Source organism: Chamaea fasciata, unplaced genomic scaffold (assembly GCF_029207755.1).
Source record: "Chamaea fasciata isolate MVZ Bird 193981 ecotype frontalis unplaced genomic scaffold, bChaFas1.0.hap1 SCAF_6, whole genome shotgun sequence".
In the NCBI taxonomy this organism is placed as follows: domain Eukaryota; kingdom Metazoa; phylum Chordata; class Aves; order Passeriformes; family Sylviidae; genus Chamaea; species Chamaea fasciata.
The window spans coordinates 35,836,166-35,856,208 of NW_027094091.1; the positions used below are offsets into that span (position 1 = coordinate 35,836,166).

At 37.1% G+C, this 20,043-nt stretch overlaps 1 long non-coding RNA gene across 1 annotated transcript in view; it reads left to right on the forward strand.

Moving 5' to 3' along the window:
- Positions 1–20,043, forward strand: part of LOC136290624 (uncharacterized) — a 48,063-nt gene that overhangs the window by 23,438 nt on the left and 4,582 nt on the right. Inside the window, exon 3 of the long non-coding RNA XR_010721258.1 lies at positions 18,127–18,216. This is a non-coding gene — a long non-coding RNA (uncharacterized lncRNA). The remainder of the gene's footprint in view (positions 1–18,126; positions 18,217–20,043) is intronic.

The window sequence follows — 20,043 nt, forward strand, 5'->3', positions numbered from 1 at the left end:
AATGCTGGCTTTGCAGACCTAAATTCCAAGAGATCAGTATAAAACAAAGATTTAATTTTCAACACTATTTAAAACCACAGAGAAGCCATCAGTGCCAAAATATATGTTAAAATATGTGATTCACAACTCAAGACAATTGACAATCTCTGCTGATACCCTGACTTTATCATGTGCGGATATACGTGTTCATGATCAAGCTGGCATAAAGATGTTTCAAGGTCAGGACATTCAGACCTTCCCAATAAACAAGTAGCTGACATTTGTCTGAGGTATCCTTTAAAAACCTTCACAACAACCTGAGCTAACCTCATTGTTGTAAGAAACCAGATGAGTTTCCTCACTTGCAGTTATGGAGAAAATATAGTCACTGCCTGAACGCTTACAATTTCCAGATGTCTATTGACATACTACCCAATCTTTTTCTTGACATTTAATCTCTGTGCCTGACAAAGCTAGGAAAAACAATGTAACATATAGGAAATTCTAAGACTGTATTTTGTTGTTTTTTCAAACAGTGTAGTGTATATACATTATATAATAATATATACACATATATAATAATATATATACACTATACTTGCATATATACATCCACACAATCATATATATACATCACTTTCATGTGAGTAGCTGTTTAACTAAAGCAGACTGTACTTCTCTGCTTTATTCTAGTTTTTTTACATCATGAAAATAAGCAGTTTAAATCATTGTCACAAACATTTTTAAACAAAATGTTGTGAATAGGATTATGAGGAATGACCCCAGCACTTACTGATGAACATTAAGTATTGACACCTTCTAGGTTTCACAATATGGCCAGAAAATATGTGGAGAAAATAATTCATCTCTTTCTCAGGTTTCTAAGCATCTGATACTCAGAAGACAAATTTTTATAGGAATTGATTTCATGTATTCTTCACAAAACTCCTCTATTTTTTCACTCATGTGCATAGGTTAAAGTGGACTAGCCTTTCTTGACTTGTACAGAAAGAAATAGTAAGCTTATTTAAGAAACAACTGTACTTAGCTGTCTTAACATTATGGGGCAAATTCTCCATCAATTATATACACATGCAACTTTTATCAGTTTCTGAGGAAGCATATGGGTCTAAGCACTGCTCTCATATTTTAATTGCTGCCAAACACACATGCACATGCACACACAGGCACAGTCCTGTCCCTTCCCCTTAGTTCAAAGCTAGGAAGGAGATTGTTTTGAGATTTCAAACACTTTCCTTGCCTGACAGAGCAAAACGTTGAAATCTCATAAATTTTCTTCAATGTGCATTCAACACAAACGCTTGACTTGAGTTGATGAAAATACTTCCATAGGATTTTTATTATTTCAAGATACTGATATTTGTCCTAAAATGGGACAGGAAAAAAAAAAAAGAGAGAGAGAGAGAGAGAGAGAGAGAGAGAAATTACATTAAATTTTCCTGGAGGTTTTGTGTTTGTTTGTTATAAAAGACAGAACCTGAACCAGATAATTTTTATTTAATACTTTTTAAAATATCATCTAAAGGAGTCTAGTAGAAAAATCCCCTGGTCCGCTGTTCTTTCTATGCTACATCAAAAGTCAGAACTGCCATTTTTTGCTAGGCAAGGATTAAAGCTGGTTTCTCCGTCGGTGCTGGGACGATGCAGAGTGCAGGGAAGTGGTATGATGTGGTGACTGGAGCCGGGAAAGCTTGTAGTCTCCCTTCTCTTCCATACCCTGCCGCCAACTGGATGCACAATCCTCGGCAGACTGTGTGGGTTTAATGCCTAAAGGTCAGCTCTGGATGCTACCAGCGTTCTGCTGAGAAAAGGACTCCCATTGTCCTTTGCCAGTGTAATGCATTACAGTCCATCACAGTGTAGGTCCTAGCGGTAGGATCTTTCTGCCCTCTGAAAAAAATTACCTGGGCAAAATTTGTTCCCCAGGTAGAAGTGTCCTGCCTTTTCAAGCATGACAGGAGCGAGAAGGTGGGAAAGCATTTGCACATTGTGGTATCTGTGCTCCTGCATAATTACTAGCATATTTCTCAGCAGCAGCTCAATACGAGCGGCTGACTTCCCAAAGCGAAGACCATCGCTACTTGTCGACTGTGATGTGAGAAGTGGCTAAGCAGTTCCTCGGGAAACCAAGCTGCTCAAATGTGCTGCTTAAGAGACAACTGTATACAGCAGCTTGGCTGCCTTCGGTTTGCACGGACCTCTCTGATAAAATCCTGTCACACTGAAGATGAAGAGTGTGGAGATGGGTCCTTGGTTTTTTTGTCATGTTAATAAGACAGTATTACACTTATGTTGTTGTGCTGGTTCTTAATTTTTTGAGGAAATATAGACTTGAGCAAAAGAATCTGGGCTCTTCCACACCTCTTAAAATACAGCATTTAGAGAAGTTTCCAGTAAGGAATGAGTGTTGTCAGCTAGTTAGCACAAGTCATTGGAAAAATCTCTCAACTTGTATAGGCAGAATAATTACACACAAATGCATTCGGAAATCCTATGGAAAATGTAGTCCAGTGACCTGGCATGGTTACAGCACAATTTAGCAAGTATGTTAGAACAAATTACTCCTTTTAACCATAAGCCATTCTGTTTCACGCTTTTAATGAAGGCCTGTGCCACACACTAGAATACTTCTCACCTCATTACTACCCATAAAAAGCAATGATCCATTCAAAGGCTCCTCATATCTCCCAAATGAGATGTAAAAGAGCCCACTCTTTCTCAATCTGGCACAAAAGAGAACGGCTTCTTACTTCAGCCTTTGATGTTGATCATTAGGATGTTTACTAGATAAAAGAACTGAAAAATTTATCTGTGTAACTTCACTGATGTTGTGTGTTAGTTCTGCCTGCTGGCCCCTCGCTCCCTATTTATAAATGTAAATCCCATGTTGCTGTTTAGGAAAGGAAAAGGGTTTCAAGATTTCCCCAGAGCAATTATTTTTCTCTCTCTGTATATGTATGTGCATATTTATATATAAAAAGTATACAACAAAAGGGAAGAAAAGGGTGGAGGGAGAAAAATCCAGTGAATTTGAAGAATATAATGAGGCAGTAAAACAGAAACTATGAACTGAATAAAAACTAAATGTGACATGCTGTCTGATAAGCAAGTTTTAAACAATTAATCATGTGTAAATTTAAGCTAGTTATTGCCCGAACACATGCACATATAGCACACATGCACTGCACGTAGTTGTGTGTATTAAAAAATGTAAACTGCTGCCAAAAAGATGCAAATTTTTTTTTAAAAAAGGTCAAAGTTTAAAAAAACATAGTGCTATAAATAACATTTTCTCAAGGAGGAACATTCTTATTTCTTAGTAAGCTCGTACCTATTGGGCTTACTAAATTGGATGAGCAGTGGTTCGAGGAGAGCTGAGTTATACCAGTACAATACTCGGGAGTGCTATTCTTGTTCTGTCAGTGGGGATGAATCCACCCCAAGTCTGTCACCAGAACTGTTTATTTCATTACTTTCTAATTCTGTCAAAGCAACTCGGCTTGTTTTGAGAGTTTTTAGCTAGTAAGGCTTTTCTTATTGGAATTATGTCCACTGAACCAAATCAGAATCACAAGCTTTTAAATCTCATCAAAAAACATGAAAAACTGAAATACCTGAGGGTTTGCCAGGGTGGGACATGCCTTAGCCACATGATGTAACCATGGACTGATGTGTTGTGCATCAGTAAGATGTATGCAGAAGCTAAAGGGTTCATCACCACCACCACGCAGTGAGGATTTAGAAACTCACAAGAGTAAGACCTGCCATCCTTTGTTGAGGCCAGCAGTTTGTTTAAACTAGTATCTTGCTCCAGCCAAGGCAGTGTGATACTTCAAAGTAATATGCAAACTACCCCACCACCATTAAAAGTAATGCTCCTATAAAAGTAAAAGTATAAAAGTAATATAAAAGTATAACTATAAAAGTAATAACCTGCCTGTAGGGAAAAAATATCCCTTTTAATCTCAAGCAGCTAGCTATGGCAAGAAGCTTGAGTATTTTAAATCCCTTCTATCTTATCCTAGGTAAATATGAATGCTTTATTATCTGTAGAAATGTCTAATCATATTTAGGTTCTGGAAAGCCAATCTTTAAAGTGTTATATCAGCATTAACGGATCATCCCTTAAAAGGGGAGGTGGGTAAGTATGCTCTTGCCATCTCTCCCTTTTCTTAAATATACAAAAACTAAAGTAAAGAGTGCCTCAGCTCTGTGTTCAAGCCAAACAATGATTGAATATAAAAGCTGGAATTAAAATACTGGAGTTCATATTCATAGCACTCCATGCATGCAATAAGTTTCAAAGTTCATGCATATTGCTCACATTTATCTAGGAAATTTGAAGGCAATATTTTCTTGATTATTTTCTGCTTATCAACAGATTTATTGCAACTTATTAAAAAATCATATGGTAGTGGTCAAACTATTGCATCTTGGCATCTTTTTTTCGAAGTAGCCTAGACAGACTCAATTAATTCTGTGATGATTCTTCATGGGTTTTGGACAGAGAGCATTAAAAAAAATAAAAAAGAAAAGCAATGAATCATTACAAGGTGCATTGAATTTGTACTGCCTTTTGTTGTGTCACAATAGCACTTCCCTGAGCTCAGAAACTCTGTAAATTACGATAGAAAATTAAGCATGGAAAATAAAAAGCACCCACCTAAATTTTTAACAGGTATGCTCAACTCCTATTTCTTCAGTTCTTTTTCTGAATACAGTATTCCATTACCTATGGCAAAATCATAGGCAATGATATCAAACACCAAGAAACACTTAAGCCATACTGCTTCTAAATTAAATTGCAGAATCTGTCAGAAACATGAACCTGGCTTTAAATATTTTGAACCTTGTTCAACTGCATTAAAGTAATGACAATGTTCTAGGAAGATCAGAAGCTTAAAAAAAACGTACTTTCACAACTGTGTGTCCTTTGGATAACAGATGCAGTGTTCCATTTTATTTGGAAGCTTAAATCAATATTACTCATATACCTGCTTAAAGATGTATCGATCTTGAAAATAGAATCCTACCAGTGAGTAGTAAGTGGGAGGAGGAAGACTGTAAGCATGGTGACAGTGTTATTCAAACTTCTCAGTATCTTTCTGCATGAATAAATTTGAGTGTTATTTATAAATATCTTTCAGAAATAGTTCACAGCTCTTGTTAACTTAACCTTTTGATTGTAAAATCTATCCAAAAACATAGGAAAACAATTTGATATGCCATAAATTCTCCTTGATACTCATGGCATCTACATCTGCACTTGAAAATCTACATTTATTTCATAATCTGGTGGTAAGAATGAAAAAGGCACAAACAGCAGCAGCATGAAGTATTTTCAATCACAATTGTCATTCCCTGATAAAATTTTATAAATCCCCCAAAGCCAGTACAAATAACTGCCAGTGCTCCTCTCTGCTTTTGCTATCAGACTGCAGTAAATTCTTAGATCAAGGTAGACTGATGAAAAATGTTTAGGAGGAGAAAACAAAAAAAAAAATTCCTTTTGTACTTTATCATTTGTGTAGGTTGTGTAGGTTGCCAAGAGCAAGAACTTCTCATACTTGTTTCAAAACCAGTATGTTTAGGTCTCAGCCTATCTTTTTTACAGCTGACGTGTGTATTATTTTGTAATAAAGAGACCTGTCTGCTGTATTGGACTGTTTATTGCTTTGACAACTTGATTTTGACTTTTTCTGCATGATTTGCCAAGATTAGCTTTTATTTACAGGGGTTTATGCTCTAAGATGAGGTGAAACTAAGAACAGCAAATATATCTTTTTCCCTGACATCTCCAATAATTTTACCTGGTCAAATGTTTGGATACATAGCGCTGCAGTAAAAGTGCATGATTAGTACCCTCCCCTGTGGATTACGAACAGAAAGCATGTGTTGGGCTTACACACAGACGGTGATTTACTTGCAGTCACATATGAAGGTATTTGCTCTGTCTCTCCCTGTGTCTTTAGTGCCCTTTTCTCATTAAAGAAGACAGACACCAACAGATAATGAAACGAGTCTGTTCTGCAAAATACAGACCTGGCTTTTGAAACAAACATACTGGCCAAAGTACTAGAAGACAATTTTCAAAGATGATGTCCTCCAAGAGAAAAATATGCTGTTTGTTTGTGACCATTGCCACATGAAATACCACAGTGCTGGATTTTGTAGTATCAGATAAAAGTATTAGCAGAAATAATTCTGTAATCTATTTTCAGATAATGGTTTTGAAGTCCCACACACACTATAAAATGATAATAGATGTATAACTATCAGCATGAGGTAGACTTTAACAAACGCTTAATAGAAACTCCAATTCCATAAAAATACACAGTTTAAATTCAGAGTTAAAACCAAAATGACTACACAATGACTATTCTATTCATCCCTTCCTCTAATAGTGTAAATAGGCAGTTTTCATGATGAATTTTGTTATTTTAAAACACATGATGCAAAATGATCTTTTTGCACAGTGTCCCTTTTCATCACAAAGCTGCTCACTCTCACTTAGGACACAGCAAATGGAATAGCAGTAATTTGAACAACTGCAAGTCTTCCTGAAATGTCTTTTAATGAGTTTCATCCAATTCATGGATGATACTTTGGTCTTATGAACTTCCCAGTTTGGCACACAGCTGAGAGGTTTCCGTGGAAAGCCTGTGGGATGCAGGAGGGGATGTCAGTGCCTCAGTAGATGGCACCCTTCTCTCTGTCTCAGAGAAGGAACCTGCACTCAGCCTCTCTGCTGCTGCCCACCAGCTCCAGCTAGGAAAAAAAGCCAGAAAACCACATAAACAAGGCTATTATGACTTTTCAGTAAAAGGAGTTGTTTTTGGGGCTGGTGCCGAAGGCATGTCCTGCACTTGATGTGCAAGCACTGTGAGAAATCCCAAGGCCCGTGAAGAGTCAGTGGAGATCAATCAGTGTGACTGCTCACAGCACCACAAAGATCAGCCCTCGTTAGAGGCATCTTTGGGGCAGATTGTGGCCTTATTATGGCTATAAAGCATGCATAATGAAACCAGGATTTAGTCCTTGTTCGGTGATACCTCTATACTCTGTAAAGGCTACTCAGTACCACAGATTGAAAATGGTAATACAGCAGTTGTTTGCTGCCTCTCACTAAATTATTGAGAGCTAAGGTCTACTAATATTCAAAGAAAGTATTCTACCAGTCACTGGATTACTGAACATTTGAAATTGGAATCCCTTTAAGCCAATACATATTAAGAAATAAAATAGTTATGTAATTTGTTATCATTTGTTTCTTTTAGTTTTATTGCAGTCTTCATGTACCAGTCACAGGTTTTTTATCTGAGGCACTATATAGCTAATGCCTTCCTGACAGAGGTATATAAAATAATCAATAGTTTGTGATCATCTGGTTTTAGTAATAAGTGCCACAACGGTTTATATGTAAGGCAAGCATATTTTCAAACTAAAAAAGAAGCACTTTTGGGGCAGTATTTTCTACAGTCATGAAATGTTTCAAGTGCTCTGTATTCTGGCGTCTTTCTTTGATCTATCTGCCTGGGTCAGAAAAGCTTCAACTGGAGCAGATCAAAGAAAGCCTGAGCAATGCCTCTTCCTCCTGAACTCCTCCCTCCTTCATTTCCCTCTGCTCTATGGTACTGGAAATCACATTAAAAATAAAAAGGGGCAAAAGAAAGTATCCCTGTCCTGCAGGCCACATCTCCTCCAACCTCAAGCATAGAATTTTATGTCTTTGTCAGGCAGGATCATCAGACCACTGGGCTCATTCACACTGCAGGGCTATCGAGAAGATTATGTTGAGCTTTGAACACCCAGTGCCCAGGAACACATGGGCTTCCTGCACTCCTAATTCTGCATCATTGGCAGGGTAAAGCAACTGAGTTAGGTAGGATCACTCACAGGCAGAAAATTAGCTGTATGCAGTGGTCAGTGTGAAACAATGATATAGCAAATGTATAATGTCTGTTAAAAGATCCACCTGACAGGAACACCAGGCAAAAAGAAGGGATGGGGGGGGGGGGGGGGGGGGGGGATGTGTGCCATCAGTAAGAAAAACAACCCACAAAGAAAACTATACTATATGAATGAAAATGGGGAACTTGACATTTTTAGCAACTGAAAGAACTCAAATATCAGAACAATTTAAAAACTCAGCTCTGTACCTGTGAAATAGACTGTGATATCTGGTTATTTTAGGAAAAAGAAAAAAAGTATTATAAAATAGTCTGAATTTTTCAAATGAAACAGCCCTAGTAACAGAAAAGGTTTTATCGTGTAAACATTCTAGCAGAAACCAATTCAAATATATTTTAGAAAGGATAGGGGAATAAGAAAATCTTTAGGCAAAAGAAATTATATTTAAATTATTATTACAAATAAAAGGGATAGAAGACAATAGACTTTCTGAAAAATATACCTTACCGAAAATATTAAAAATAATATTTTCAAATGTAACAAGAAGAGTCACGCTAACATATTTTTATATTTTCTATTCTTAATGCTAAATAAAATAGAAATCGATTTAAATGAAAAAGAAATGCACTACTGTCAGGGTGCTTCAGATCTTTGAAAACCATAGAAAGTTTTTGTAATATAACTTTTAAATGGCTTTGCTCCAATCAGTCTGATAGCTTGACTGCTGGTGATAGATACCAGGTACCTCCTGCTGGCATTTCCCCAGCTTCAAGGGAGCACCATTGTGATATGGCAACACGGCAGATGTGACTGCTGGGCCAGCAGTGAAGCAGTTAAACCACGTTTCCCCACAGGGGAATTGCCTGCAGGAATGGGAACTGATGAAAGGTTTGCCACTACTTCAGAGAGGAGAACGAAAAGAAATGGACATTTCTGTAGCTCTGGCAATGTTGAAGGCAGGCTTCCTTTGCACTGGCAATTGGTTTCATTTCTGTGTATTGTTTTCAAAGCATCCTTCAATAGCAATGTAAAGAGAATTTATAAATAATATTTCATATGTATAAATCATGCAAAAAACCGGTTTTAAAATTACTTTTTATTTTACAATAAATTTCAAATTTCAGAATTCATACACATTTTAGGAATCCTCCCAGTGTTATGCCTATGTGAAGTCACTGGATCAAACTTTGCTTTTCTTTGTACTGGTGTAAATACGGGGAAGTTCCATTGTAGTCAAAACCGCAATTTGGTACATCCTACCTCAGCCATTTGCTCTAAACAGATATTGTGAGATTAAACCTCATTCAGCTTGTACCTTTGAAATAACTGTCAGGAAGACACAAACTGCAGGTATATGAATGAAATTGCATGCTCCATAGTGATATAAAAGCCATTCCCAGAAGTTTTCTTTCTGAAAGTTTTGTGGGCACCTCTGCCCTGGGAAGCTTAGACTTACTTGGATGTCAGCAGACCAGATGGGTGGTACTTGGGTTGCTATTGTTAATTTTTGGTAAGCTGATAATTGTCCTCCTCTTTTACCAAACAGCTTTATGCTGGTTCCAACTTCCCCATGTCTGCAAGGGATGGAGAAGGTAGAGTGTCTCCATGCTGATCTGAAATCTATTAAAAAGCAAATTCTATACTCAAGTCTACCTAAAAGATGAGGTAGGTGAAATACTTGAAAATACTGAGAACTCTATCTACAAAAGGGAACCCAGGCTAGCTTCTACTGCACAAATTGCTGGTTCACCGTAGCTTTTTTTTCTCTAAGAGTTGTTCCTTCTCTCTAGGAGTTATTTCAAAGGACATAAACTGAAGTATTTCTTAGAATAAATTCAATAAACAACATTGTGACATGTACAGAAAGTGTACCACTGATGTGAAATTTCATTTCCATGTAAGATACAATATTTAAATCAAGATATGATTGATTTCTTTTGACTCTGAGTAAAACCTAGTAAGAGAGAGAAAAAGAATGCTCTATAAAAATTTTCCACTGAAATAATTTTGTTACAAGTCTCTTTTTCACTTATTTCAAATCCTGAAAACAAAGCTTACTGCTGCACTTGATCTTCAAAGCATTATTTCTTCTGTTCTGATGATACCATTTAAAGACCCCAAGAAGATTTTGCTTACCATTAGCATTAATGGCCTTTATCTAAGCATGATAGCAGATGTCTGAACACTCTTATACTGGATATGCAAACCTAATATAGGAAATATTCCTTACATACATTTATTGAATTCAAATTTTTATGCCTACAATTGGAAATTGAGAGATAAGTCATGATTTTGTTGTTATCTCAGGTCTTTAAAACTCCACAAATTTCTGCCACAGAAACACTGTGCTTGTTGCACCAAGCAGCCAGCACATAAAATAGTTGAATATTACAGAGAATAAGGATGTGATCCAAACCACCTCATCTGGGTCCATACCTGCCCTCCTTCTTGCTCTTGTTTGATTTCATTAGTCCTGCAATTCTAGATCTCTGGTGACCAAAGCTGACCTGGAAATTATCAGGCTGCTCTCCAGAAAAATGAGATGGGATCTTGAATCTTCTCAGGTTTGGGATGGATGACGTTGCAGTTCTGCCCCTCTGTAAGAGCTCTAAACCACTCAGCTGAAGCTAACCAAGGGGTTTGGGTACCTTCCTCCTGCTTAGGATGGTTCTGTTTTCTAAACTTAAACGGTTGACAAGTAAAGACATGAAATACCTTCCAGAAGTCAAATTGCAAGCCACATTTTGGGGATGTCCCATTGCCTGGTTCCAGCCCTGCTTTAGCTGCACACTTTGAGCCATTATGACTATAAAGAGATCCTTTCATGAATTTCGAATAAGGAACCTGCTTCTCACACTTCCAAGCAGCTCAAGTTTTATATATAGCATGGTGACACTGCTCCCTCAGAATTGTAATCATGAACGCTTTCCCAGATACAGACTCGCTCAAGCTGCAGGGGACATCTGTGTCACTTCAGGGAATGAGTCCTTAAATAAGAGGACCTGGGAATGCACTTGTAAAATCTGCATTTGTTTTCTGAGAAGGAAACCTCAGAGATGATTTTTGCAGTTTCTGTAGACTGGTGACTGGTGTGTCACCAGGCAATTAAAGTCTTTCATTCTCACATGTTAAAGTAATTGGTATAGTTCAACAGTACGGCAACAATTCAGACACTTAGATCTCAGTGTGCAGAGTCTGAGAAGCCTCGGGTCAGGCTGTTTCACTTTGGACTTTATGTTTTGTCCTCTGACTGGTGGAAAGAGGCAAGCAGGATCTTGCATCCTTTCCAGCCCTATTCGTGAATGCAGGGAGTACCTTTGATTCCCAGCGTGGGTCTACGGCTGCCATTGTGTATTATACACTAAACTGTTTACATAACAGCCTTTTGTTACAGGTTTTAAATCTCAGGCTGCCAGTGTGGGGCAGAGGCTGCCAGCTGGCAGACACAGAGGTGCTTGTGCTCCAACTGTTGGAGGTAATTAACAGCCCAAACTGTCAGAAGGTGACAGCCGGCAGAAAGTTCCTGCCCTGGGGTCACAGCTGTATTCCGGCAACTTGCTTCTTGATTTACCAGTAAAACTAATAACCTAAATAATATTGGTATTAAATTATCAAACAAGGAGGACTGAGCCCAAGTTATATTTTCTACCCTCAGATTAACTGTCAAAGAAAATTAGCATCAATATCTGGCAGCAAATAAGTGAGATGAAATACTTTGAGGGGAAAAAATTAGAAAAACTAGTCCACTGAAATCTGGTGGGTACAAATACTAGGATGGTTGCAGATTATAATGCTGTTGGGTTCACATTTTCCTGAAATTGCAAAAAATTAAACTAATATTTAGCATTAGTGATCTGGGCAAACTTTTAATTGGTGTGTCTTTTGTTTTTATGATATCATACAGCCACCTTCATCTGCTGTAAGGTGGTTAGTTTGTGGGAAACTATAATGGTTGATGCTAGCTGAACATTTGGCGAAGATGTTAATATGTATATACAAGAAATGCAAATTCTTCAGCAGTAAATTGGCTCTTACACTGGTTTAATTTGTGATCCCAAGAACTTTTGAGATATTTTATTGTATCCTTGAATGATAGCCAGCAAAGTAACACAGTGATATTTTCCTACAGCACCTTCACACACACACATTTGAGAACTAAGTTCCAGTTGTGCTGTCTACCCTAACTTTGATGTGTGAATAGCAAAGAATTAGGCTCTTCCTGTTTATAAAGTGCTTTGATATGCAAGAAAATAAATACTAAGTAAAAATTCCAAAATCATAATCCATCTAAGTACTAACAGTAAATCAGAAACAAGTAGAAACTTCAGAAGCAAACATAAATGCTTGAAAACCGTGTCCATTAGAATAGGAAAAAAAAAGAAACTAAAGCCCTGCTCAAGTTTGCCATTATATGTCCACCTAAAGTGTGAGCCTCTCATGCTTTGGAGCCTTGCCTTCTTCACAGTACAAACTAGAAAGCACAACAGTTGCCTCTTTCCTGGTGTGGGTGTCCTGAACTCTCTGAGGCTGAGGCCATTGCCAGTGCTCCCATCTCAGCCCAGGGATGGGGATGGGCACAGGCACAAGACCCCATCATTCAAGGATGCTATAGAAATCTCATGGACATGTGCTGCAATCTACCAAACACAACTGCTCAGGTATCCCTCCTGAAAGCAAAAGTTTCCTGACACAAACTACACTCTTTGGAAAATGGGAAGGGATTTTGCAACATTTCCTGAAAATAATATAAGCGATCTAAAGAGCTGACATTTTTCACATTTACGTTGATCACCTTCATCCCTCCTCTTCCCTCCATTCTCATGCACCCTTTGGTAATGACATAAAACTCTATAGGCAGAAGATTTCACTGAATTGTATAGAACCTCATAGAATCTAATTCCTTGATATTGCCCATATTCTAAATTTGCTGCTGTTATATGCTGCAGTCCTAACTCTTTTCCACCACTGCCCTGGGCCTTGGACAAATGACTTCAGAACAGGCCCTCACTGATGGATGTTCCCCAGAGGTTCCGAACAGGTGGATCCTCTCCTCAAAAATAAATTTTCTGAGCAGTAAATTATCCTGGCAGTCAACAGGGATGAAAAGCCAACTGTACCGTTGAGAGTGCTAGATAATGACAAGATGGACAAAATGTTTAGTACTCTTCATTCACAAAAAAAAAAAAAAATCATGCTCTGAGATTACAAATTGTGTGGTTAGCATTGAAAGCAACAAGGTAAAACTTCAGTCTTCAGTGAGCTACATAGGACTTCACGAAGATATCTAAAGGGGAACCAAACTTAGAATCATTAGAAATCATTAGAAATTAAAGAATCTGAAGAGGTCAAGGTTCTGGAGCACCAAAAAGAAAAAGAGAAATATACTGCTTGTTTCTAAAAGTGGGGAAAAGTAGAGCCAAGGAACCACGTAAGCTAGTGTGACTTCAGACAGTTGAAAAACTAACAAAGCATCTATTTCTAAGTACTTAAAAGATTAACCAGTGAAAGTAACAGCCAAAAACAATGGACTACATCTTCACTTACTAAACAGACGATGCTGCTTTGCATGAATATTAACCTTATTGGAAAAAAGCCCAAACAAACAGGAAAATAACTTCTTTCCTTACGCCTCTGTAACAAGGGTGCAGAAAAGACTTCAACACAATATGTTGAAAGTCAGTATCAACAAGAGTTCTGCTGAAATCTGTGTAGAGTCTGGTACTGTGCAGTCATTTCATTAATGCTCTGGGCACTACAACAGGCAGTAAGTTTATTAAATTCTTATATGATAGCAAGCTGGGAGGAGTGCAAGCATTTTTGAGGACAAGGTTAGAATTCAAAATAAGGAAGACAAATGGGAGAAAGAAGCTATAATAAATAGAAAGCAATTCAATCAAGGCAAATAAAATATTTAAGTAGGAACAATCAGCTTTACAACTACTCTCTGAGAAATGTCTTGTCCAGATAGCAGTCAACAGAAAAGGATCTGGATGTTATAGTGTATCACATGAGTCATAGGTGTCTTAACACTTCAATAAAGTACCACAATGGCAAATATAAACACAAGAGCTGTACATACAGCAACAAGTTTTGCAATTGCTCTATCAAAACTGGACAAGGCTCAGCACAAAAAACCCCCAGATGATCAGACATCAGGTACATGTGAATTTCAAGTAACAAGACCTAAAAATTAATAATTTTAGCTGGGAAAAAGACTAAGAAGAAATATGACATAATTACATAGACAATTACTACAAAGAATAAATTGCTCCCCAAGTCTCCTATAGAAAGGAAAGTAATTGGATTGATTTGCAGCAGCAAGAGTATTTAATTAAAACTTTCCTGCTATTATATTTCTGAAGGAGTACTGCAGTAGATAGTGGAATAGATTACATGAGTAGATTGTGGGATCTCTGTTTCTGGAATTTTTAAAGAATAGCCTAGGCCAGCTTCTGTCAGGAATGTTTTGGTTCTAGTTTGTTTTAGAATTACTTTGGAGACCAGACTACATGACCTCTAAGGATCTCTCCTAGATTCACTTTTTATGAAAATGCATCTGTTAGCTAAAGAGTTCAATACATATAGTAAATAAGTGAGATGCAGAATTTACTATGCATATTTCCAATCAAAACAAGTGGTCACGTGAATTCCCACTGGAATTGCAAGGACTGTGTAAGAGTAAATTATCCTCACTCTTGGATTATGTAATGGGATTGCTCCTCCAAAAACCTCAAAATCTGCACAATGTGAAAAAGGCATCCAGAACATATTTACAGGGCCAAGTCATAATCCCATCACAGACAGCAGCAAAGCTCTCATTGATTTCAGAGGGACCAAGACTTGGAGAGCCTTTTTTTTTTTTTTTTTTTTTTTTTTTTTTTTTTTTTTTTTGAGATCTGGCATTACATAATGCCACATGCCCATTGTTATTGAATAGATATCTCTATGTGCAAACATTTCATATTGATATTCTGTTGTCAGATTGTCATTTGGTGGAATTCAGTGTGGTCAGTTTAACAAACCGAAATGCTACTAGTCAAGTAAATCTATCTGCAAGAAATATTTACAAAGAAATATGAATCTGAACTCCCTATTGCCTTTATGTCTTTACAAAGTCTTATAAATGAGGAAATAGCACCAAAGATCTATTAGTAATAGTTATTTCCTAATTGCAGTGGGAAGCATCCTGCATGTTTAAATAAATATTGTTAACTCTGACCTCTTGGTTTGCCAGGACTGATAAGACAATTGTTTGACCTATATGAAGCACATACAGTATGCATGGACTGAAAGCAGCAGGAAAACAGGAAACAATAAATCAGAAATTAGAGCACTGATTGTTATAGCTAATTACATCAGACTTCTGCTTAATTTCTCACTCTGTCATTCTAACCTGATTTTCTTGCCAACAGACTTTGCAAATTGCTGGTGTCACGTAGATACAGCATATAATAATCTTTAGTTACTGTGATTGACAAATGAATGAGAAGAAGAACATAGTTTATTATGGAAGAATGAGCAGTGACACACACCAGATACCTGCTCAGATGCTTTTTTAATTCACTTACCTAGATATGCTGCATGATATACTTTGCCAGGACCACAAGTTTGGCATCACAACATCATAACTAAATTTGTGTCGTAGTTTGATAATGCTGGACAAAGAAGGAAAAATAAAACTATAGAAGGAGAAAAATGGCAGAGATTGATCTCCACAGCAAGAAAGATAAAGTGGTAACCAGAAAAGTTAAATCAATTCCAAAAAAAACCACCTTAGATTTAGGCATAATGATCAGCATATTCTTGATGTTATTTCCCTCAAACTACACATCAGATAACTTGGTGTCCTTATTATTGTGTCTTTCTATGTTGCTCCACTTTCAAACTATATCTTTTTATCCTGTTTCATCACTGTCATCAGGATCTTCAGATGTCTTAAATTAGCAGAGACATTTTACTGTAGCTAGATATATTTGGTAGGATGCAAACAATTAATTTGTAGGTATCCAAATTGCAATTTTGCCCTTCTTATCCGAGTAAAAAGTCATTAGCACACTTGTTAATGCACTGTCTTTCTGTGAGATGTTTTCCTTTGAACCAGCAGCTTGCTGACACTGCTTTGAGAGGTCAGGCCACACCGTGTCACAGGTAGTTGTTGATGGGGAGAGATGCAGCTTACACTTTTCTCAATGTCTCTTAGACTCCCATCAGCATGAACTCAAGGCTAGTAGAGCCAAACAGACGCACTGGAGAAGTACCAGAAGGATTAATATTATATCATCATTGCCTTTAACAGCCTGTGCCTTGTGTATTCCAAAACTACACGTATGATTTAGGAAAGCAACATCTGGTAAGAAAAAGGAAAGAACTCCAGGCCCATGTAATGTTTTATTCATGTGGTGTACCCATATATTATATTTCTTAATGTTATTTCGAGTATTACAGATTATTTTCTCCACAACTGTTGTCATGTCTGCTTCATCCTATTCCTTTGGGATTTTTATTTGTAACTTTGTAAAGGGTCAAGGCCTAGAAATCAAGCAAAAAAACAACATGCTGATGTTTATAGCTATACATCTGCAGAGCTTTTCCATTCTCTTCCCAAAGGGCCATCACATCACCTCAACTGACTGCCATGGTGCAAGTAGTTAATATTGGTCTGCAGTGCATGTCAGGTTGTGGGACGTTCTAAGAGTTTTCTTCTCCCCTGACTAGGAATCGCGAAACTGTGCTTCCTCACAAATTTCCTATACACCAGCAATGGCATAATGGTCCTTTACTGCTCTCCTTTGGAGCCACTTCCTCGACAAATATACATTCATAAATCATTATGGACATTATGTGTTTCTATATGCAATTAAAATTTTAAATATTCAATTGGGGTTTGAGTTTGTTGAGTTATGATGCTTTACAATCCACAAATCTTTATTCTTTCAAAGCATAACACATTTGCTTAGCCATTTCCACCTATCGTCCAGATTGACATTGGAAAATATTGGTTTCTAGAACTTCTCTGTCCCTTTGCCTCATATCTACTTTTTGTATTGATAGGCTGATGGGCTTATTTAAAACTAAAAACAAGAAACAAATCTTATGTCTTAATTACTCACAGAGAAATAGGTCTTCCAGTGTCAGAGTCAATATAATATTTAATAGGCATTAAAACTTTTTGGAAAAACTTTTGCTTTACCTAAAATTGCAAGGCAAATTGTTTCCTACAGCAACAAAACTGTGGCTTTATCACTACAGAAAAAGCAGTAACACTACACCACAACACAGATTTCTGTTAGTTGTGGTGGGCTACATTAAAACATTTTTTACTGGGGGGAGCCAGCTGAGCCAGGGATACCCCCTGGTCTTCCAGCAATGTAAGCATCAAGCCAGGAAGCTGCTCCAGCTAGCAGTACAAAAACCTGAGGAGAAAACAGTGTAGAAGAAGCCCTGTAAAAATTCCAGTTACTTTCTGATTTCCCTCATGTTATCTTGTTGAATTCCTGGCCTTGTTTTGGAGAAAGCCAGTTCATCCATCTCCATATAGAAGACAAGAACAGTTGTGTTTGCAGCATTGTTATCAAAGAGTAATGCATGGATAAAGCAAACAAACAAACCCTAATCCAAAGTTATTTTAACTGCAGCATTAGAGCTAGAAAACCTGCTGATTATCTCTTGTTATATGCCTGGCAACTAATGGGGCTAATGATATATTTGAAGCATATTCTTAGAACTATGTTATACAGCCAAGCTTCTTTTGGCAAATGAGTGCATCCATATCCTCTCTCCATTGGTTCTGTTGTGACCTACTTGAAGAAGATTAAAGTACAGTGAAATTCTGCTCCATATTTTGACATGAAAGGAAGATAAAGAATGGGCAAACGTTGAGAAAACAGAAAAATTTCTTGTAATGAAGTGTCTGCATAGAGTAGCCTAAGAAATAAACAGGGGAAAAGCCTTTGAAGTAATTCCATAGAAATACAAATATCACACGTGTTCCAATATCTTTCTCTAGATTAAAATAATCCTGAAGCGTACAGCAGGAACGCAGTTTACTATTTTTCCTCATAACCAATAAATATAATTTTCTATTGGAACTTGATTTAATAGCATCTCAGTTGCTTTTCAAAACTAAAAAATTAATGAAAACTGAAGAATTAATATATTTGCTGTATTTTTCTGTTTGTTGTGTGGTAATTCCCACCTGTTTGCCTCTTACTATAGATTTTGACCTTTAACACTCAAAAATCTGCAATCTGCCCCTCTGCATCAGACTCTGTACAGAACTCCAGTAAGTAGACCACCCCTTCACAGGTAAGGAAAGTCATTAAACCCTGTGAATTTTCACAGTGGATAAGCCTAGATTAATTTGACCCAGGTGTTTGTCTATTACTGTGCATGGGAACACTTGCAGTGTCCCCATGCTCTTTCTCCTGCGGTGGTCCAGCCTCAGTACTCTCTGGACTCTAATCTAAACCATGTAAGAGTCCCAGCTGGTGCAGGACTTTGTAGACAGACTCTTGTTATGCTGTTTGAGTCACTTTGATGTATTCTTTTGCCTTACATATGAATACTTGTAGAAGTAGGAGGAAAACATGAAGAGCCATGTGCTGGAGTTAAGTTACAAATGTCAATCCCTTATCCAACTTTACAAAAACGAGTCCTTGATTTTATGCTGCACATGAAAAGAGAAGTGTCATTATGAGCAATGCAAAAATTTACAGGTAAATCTGTCCTCATTTGCATCTCTGCGACTCTTGCTGAAGTTTGAGGCTGTTTGAGCAGAAGTAAAAGATGTCTAAATCTCTCCCATTAATACTTATTTGCATGCAAGACATTTAGTTTAATTTATACTAACACCAAACAATTAAATGAGCATTAATGGCTAAGTAATTGCATGCTAAGTCAATATGTGTATGGACGTGAGAAGGCCAAGATGCCCATAATACAAGATGAGGTATTTTAATTAAAAAATTCCATTCTTTTAGCTGACTATACTAGACTGAAATAGAGAGAAGAATAACTTTTGCAGTTAATTAATGGGTAAAAATGTGTATTGCCCCACAAACCACAAACCTGTGCAACAGAAAACTTTTCTAAAAGCAATCATGGCTAAAGTATAGTACATGATGAAAAGGTGTTCTCACATGCCTGGCTCACAGGAGACACAATTATATACTGGCAAGATTGAAAATAATGCTCATAGCAAAATTTTTCATAAGGGTAAGATGAATCTACAAGGCCTGATTATCCTCTCACAGCACTACAGATTGGCAGCTAATAGAATTAGGCTTGTTTTAAACATGTATAACTGAATTGGGCCCTGGATAATCAGAAAGTTGGCATATCACAGACCAATTTATCGTTATGAATAACCCTGTGAAAATCCAGGGGTACATCTGGAAATCCACAATGTAAGTGAGATGAGAATCAGGCCATGCCTGAAAATTGTAATTAGACATAAACCAAAAGAAAAGATAATATTTTGAATCGACTAAGCTGATCTTGCTACATCTGTCAGCTGCATAACAAAAAGATGGCTTATATCCCTTGGCATAATAATGTATAATGGCTCTGTGGTTGTACTTGTCTTAAGACTGTTTATGCAGATGTAATGCATACTATCAAGATTCACATTTTGAGCTAAATTTGAGATCGTGCTAACATTAATATTAATCGTACGGAACAGAATTACTCAAAACCACAAAGACAACTATCTCAGTTATCACAAACTCAACCCGAGACTGTCGGAAGGGTAAAACTTAACCACTAATATTTAAATACAAAGTTTGTAATCAAGCAGTGAGTAACATTTCACCTAGACCAATCAATGATGAAAGCTGAAATTGTCTCTGCTACATATTTAGTCATCAAATTCAAGTGTATAAAATTGTTTATAAAGAACGGAGGTGTTGAATGCAAATGGATTTCAGGTACTGCACAGATCAGCCTCTGACTGCAAAGATTGGTTTGAAGCAGTTCTGAGGAGCCATTTCTTCAGGAATGTTTAAGGAAATTAATGGTTTTATTTATTTATTCTTGATTTTCTTATAATTCAATCTATTGCAAAGGAAAAAGCAATCTTTTCTACCTAATCTGAAATGCTAGTACCCAAAGAGATTTGTATTCCAAATTTATACT